The sequence below is a fragment of the Apium graveolens genome, chromosome 9 (genome assembly GCF_009905375.1).
Source record: "Apium graveolens cultivar Ventura chromosome 9, ASM990537v1, whole genome shotgun sequence".
Taxonomy (NCBI): domain Eukaryota; kingdom Viridiplantae; phylum Streptophyta; class Magnoliopsida; order Apiales; family Apiaceae; genus Apium; species Apium graveolens.
Window position 1 is genome coordinate 201804552 of NC_133655.1, and position 5589 is coordinate 201810140.

General features: G+C 41.9%; 1 non-coding gene across 1 annotated transcript; it reads right to left on the reverse strand.

Moving 5' to 3' along the window:
- Positions 1 to 3524: 3524 nt before the first annotated feature.
- LOC141687876 (small nucleolar RNA R71) lies at positions 3525 to 3631 on the reverse strand. The gene has a single exon (XR_012561355.1). It is a non-coding gene; the product is annotated as a small nucleolar RNA R71 (small nucleolar RNA).
- Positions 3632 to 5589: the final 1958 nt, after the last annotated feature.

Genomic DNA, 5589 nt, shown 5'->3' on the forward strand with positions numbered 1-5589 from the left:
AGTGGGGGACTTTGACAGTGGTGATGAGGATGGCAATGAACAACTACAATATCTAAAATGCTTCTCCTTGGAGGCGAAATCTAGACATGCCATTTGAATCTCTTGGTACTTCTGACCTCAAAAAAGCTGAAGGAAAGCTCAAACCATCTATTGAGGAAGCACCTACCTTGGAGCTTAAACCATTGCCTGAACACTTGAGGTATGCTTTTTTAGGTGATGCATCTACTCTACCTGTTATTATTGCATCTGACCTTTCAGGTAGTGAGGAGGACAAACTCTTGAGGATCTTGAGAGAATTCAAATCGGCTATCGGATGGACTATAGCAGACATCAAGGGGATCAGCCCTTCGTACTGCATGCATAAAATTCTGCTAGAGGAGGGTAGTAAGCCGACTGTTGAGCAACATCGAAGACTTAATCCTATCATGAAAGAAGTGGTGAAGAAAGAAATTCTGAAGTGGCTGGATGCAGGAATCATATATCCTATTTCTGACAGTTCTTGGGTGAGCCCTGTGCAATGTGTACCTAAGAAAGAAGGTATTACTGTGGTAGCAAATGAGAAGAACGAACTCATCCCCACTCGAACAGTCACAGGATGGAGGGTATGCATGGACTACAGAAAGTTGAACAAGGCCACAAGGAAGGATCACTTCCCTCTTCCATTTATTGATCAGATGCTTGACAGGTTGGCCGGTCATGAGTATTATTGTCTTATAGATGGCTATTCGGGGTATAATCAGATATGTATTACACCAGAGGATCAAGAAAAGACTACCTTCACTTGTCCATTTAGCACGTTTGCTTTTCGCAGAGTTTCGTTTGGCTTATGTGGCGCACCTGCCACTTTCCAGAGATGTATGATGGCTATATTCTCTGATATGATTGGGAATAATGTCGAGGTGTTCATGGACGACTTCTCCGTCTTTGGACATTCGTATGATGAATGTTTGAATAATCTTCGTGCGGTGCTCAAAAGGCGTGTGGAAACTAATGTGGTGCTCAATTGGGAAAAATGTCACTTTATGGTGCGTGAAGGCATTATTCTTGGGCATAAGGTCTCTATCAAGGGTCTTGAGGTGGACAAAGCCAAGGTGGGAGTCATTGAAAATCTTCCACCACCGATTTCTGTGAAAGGAATCTGTAGTTTTCTTGGTCATGCGGGTTTTTATCGGCGTTTCATCAAGGACTTTTCGAAGATATCTAAGCCGTTGTGCAACTTGCTTGAGAAGGATGTGCCTTTCAAATTTGATGATGAATGCTTGACGGCATTCGAGACGCTCAAGAAGAGTTTGATAACTGCACCAGTTATTACAGCACCTGATTGGACAGAGCCTTTTAAGATGATGTATGACGTGAGTGATTATGCGGTGGGCGCAGTTCTTGGGTAGCGCAAGAATAATCTCTTTCAGGTGGTCTATGATAAGTGGCATTTTATACCACTTAGAACGTCTTAAAATGGCTTAAATTGGTGTCTTGAAATCAAGTATTTTGTGTATCTGATGCGTTTTTCTAGTGTTTATGCATTTCAGGGTATTAGTTGCATTTCGGGGGAGGAATCATCAAGAATAAGCCTTGGCATGTGTTCACCATTGCGAGAGGAAAGGAATGGGCAGATTACGGCGAAGAAACGGAGCAAACCTGGATTTTTTCCAGTAGAGGCCTGCGCGCCCGCGCAGCAATGCTGAGCGGCCGCGCAGCAACCTGCGCGCCCGCGCAGGGTCGGGGAAAAAGATAAATTATTTTAGACTTCTACTTCTGTTTGGCTTCCAACTTCTATGTAATCTGAGTTTTATGGGACTATTATATAGGTAGATTTGAGACGTTTTCACGGAGAGTATTAAGGGGATTATGTTTTAGATTGTGTTTTACGCAAGAAGCGAAGGAGATAAGGAAGAAGACCGATTTAGCACACCGCAACGAAGAGGAAGCATATATTCTTGTGATTCTTGTTTCGTTGTAACATTGGATGCTAGTTTTCTTGCTTTGACTTATTTACTCTTGTGACGTACTCTGTTTTAATATAATTAGTTTAGTTATTATTTTCTTGTGTTTGTTTATCATGATTTCATATGAACCCATGATGGCGATAAGTTCTATTATGGGCTAATCGTGATCATGGGGTTGCAACAGACTTATTATGATATTCTTTAGTTAATTGTTTAATACTTTAGTGTGTGATGATTGCTTGATATCTAGTATTGGTTGTGCGTATTCGTCTTATGTGCGTCGCGAACATATAAGATAGGGTGTTAATCTCTTGTGAAGCGACGGTGGATCTTGAGATTTAGAACTTGCCATGCTAGCATAGGTTCATGTACGTTGAGCATGATTAGTGGGTAACTCTAACAGTTTTATTTGCCCTATGTAATCAAAAGGAATAACTTGTGCTTAAATCGTTGTGTTGTCAATTTCTGTAGACATATAGGAACTCAACATAATTGATGACTATTCAACTTCTATCTTAATTGTGGATGCTTGGTAGAATGGTATTAGTACAATGAAAGTTGGCTTTTATCAGTTTTATGTTATTCGATTAATATCATCACTGTCACATGCTAAAGGTAATAACAATGGCTATAGAAGGAAGTAATAATGAAGTTGTGATCTCATGAGTGTTTTATTATTGATAAATTGAAGTATTAGTTAAGTGGTTAATTAAGTAGTTAATTATAGTTAATATTTAATCAACAATTTTAGGTGTTATTATCTTAACATTGAGAAGTAATCATACATTGGTGAGTGAGTTTAATTAGACAATAATTTAGTCTGAGTCTCTGAGGGAACGAACTAGAAAGTATTCTATATTACTTGCGAACGCGTATACTTGCGTGAATATTAGTGCGTGTTTTCGCCCTAACAAGTTTTTGGCGCCGCTGCCGGGGACTCGGCGTATTTGTTTAGTTTATGTACTTACCATCATTGGTCATTAGGACTCAGTGATTAGGACGTAGAAGTTACTTACTCTTTTCGGTCGTGTTTCAGGTACTTTAGCAAGCGTTATGCAAACTCGTTCTCGTGCTCGCAAGAGGACTTTAGATACAGCTGAGGAGACAGACAAAGTTCTTGATATTCCGGAGAAGTTAGATTTTAAGGATTCGGATTCAGGAACTGAGCAGAAAGAACCAGTAAACATGGGAGATCGTATTGTTCAAGCTGATCCAGCTCTTATGGATTTTTCTCGGCCAAAAATTGATGACATTCAGTCAAGCATCCTTCATCCGGCTATTCAAGCTAACACCTTTGAAATCAAGCCGGGCACTATTCAGATGGTGCAGAATTCTGTTTCTTTTGGAGGAGCGGCAACTGAAGACCCCAACATGCACATAAGGAATTTTGTCGAGATCTGCAGCACTTTTAAGTATAATGGCGTGACTGATGAGGCTATCAAGTTGAGGCTTTTCCCATTTTCACTGAGGGATAAGGCTAAAGACTGGTTACATTCTGAACCAGCTGGGTCCATCACTATGTGGCAAGATCTTGCGCAAAAGTTTCTGGTGAAGTTTTATCCAATGGCAAAGACTGCTGCTATGAGGAGTGCTCTTACTCAGTTTGCGCAGCAACCTACAGAATCTATGTGCGAGGCTTGGGAACGCTACAAGGAAATGTTGAGAAAATGTCCACATCATGGAATGCCGGATTTGATGGTGATCACTGGTTTCTATAATGGTTTGGGGGCCCAATCTCGGCCCATGCTCGATGCAGCAGCTGGAGGCGCCTTATGGGCTAAAAGCTATACTGAGGCGTATAATCTTATCGAGACGATGGCTGCAAATGAGCATCAAAACCCAACTCAGAGGATGACGTCAGGCAAGGTAGCAGGTATTCTGGAAGTTGATGCAGCCACCGCTATTGCAGCCCAGCTCCAAGCGCTATCGATGAAGGTTGATTCTCTGGCTACGTATGGAGTTAATCAAATAGCTATGGTTTGTGAGCTTTGTGCAGGTTCTCATGCTACGGATCAGTGTTCTCTTGTCAACGAATCTGTTCAGTATGTGAATAATTATCAGCGACAACAGTAGCCTGTGCCAGCGACCTATCATCCTAATAACAGAAATCATCCAAATTTCAGCTGGGGGAATAATCAGAATGCTATTCAGCCACCATATCAGCAAGGAGTGAGTAAACAGTTTAACCCACCTGGATTCCAGCAACCACAGCAGTATGCTACAAGGCAATCATATCCTCAACAGGGAAGTACAGCTGCACCCACTAGTGCTGATTTTGAGGAACTTAAGCTGTTGTGCAAGAGTCAGGCGGTTTCTATCAAGACCTTGGAAAATCAAATCGGTCAATTAGCCAATGCAGTGCTCAATCGTCAACCTGGCACTCTTCCCAGTGACACGGAAGTACCAGGTAGGAAGGAAGCTAAAGAACAAGTCAAGGCTATTACCTTAAGGTCTGGAAAAGTGGCTGATGCTGAAAAGGCAAAGGAAGTCGAAGCTGAAGTTAGAGATGAAGAATCTAAGCAAAAGGAGAAAGCGGCGGAACCAAGGAAGACTACTGTTGAACACACTCTGCCTGAGGCTAATACAGGGGAGAAACAGCTCTATCCTCCACCACCTTTTCCTAAGAGATTGCAGCAACAAAAGCTGGATAGACAGTTCGGGAAGTTTCTGGAGGTGTTCAAGAAACTTCACATCAATATACCTTTCGCTGAGGCTCTGGAACAAATGCCTAGTTATGCGAAGTTTATGAAGACTATTCTTTCAAGGAAGGTGAAACTGGATGACCTTAAAACCGTTGCTCTCACGGAAGAATGCAGCGCTGTTCTGCAGCAAAAGTTACCACCAAAACTCAAAGATCCAGGAAGCTTCACCATTCCTTGCACCATTGGCAATCTAACTTTTGACAAGTGCCTTTGTGATTTGGGAGCAAGCATTAATCTGATGCCGTTGTCGATCTTTAAAAAGCTGGATCTGCCTGATCCAAAACCTACATACATGTCGCTACAATTGGCTGACCGTTCCATTACTTACCCAAGAGGCATAGTTGAGGATGTGCTCGTCAAGGTGGATAAGCTCTTCTTTCCAGCAGATTTTGTTATTCTGGATTTTGAGGAAGATAAGAAGATTCCCATAATCTTGGGAAGGCCTTTCTTGGCTACTGGCCGTACCTTGATAGATGTGCAAAAAGGTGAACTTACTATACGGGTCCAAGATCAGGATGTGACCTTCAATGTATTCAAGGCAATGAAATTCCCTACAGAAGATGAGGAGTGCTTAAAAGTGGATGTGATTGATACTGCGGTTACTTCGGAACTCGATCACATGCTAATGTCTGATGCATTAGAAAAGGCCTTAGTGGGGGATTTTGACAGTGATGATGAAGATAGCAACGAGCAATTACAATATCTGAACGCTTCTCCATGGAAGCGAAAGCTGGACATACCATTTGAATCTCTTGGTACTTCTGACCTTAAGAATGCTGAAGGGAAGCTCAAACCATCAATAGAGGAAGCACCTACCTTGGAGCTCAAACCATTACCTGAACACTTGAGGTATGCTTTTTTAGGTGATTCATATACGTTACCTGTTATTATTTCATCTGACGTTTCAGGTAGTGAGGAAGACAAGCTCTTAAGGATTTTGA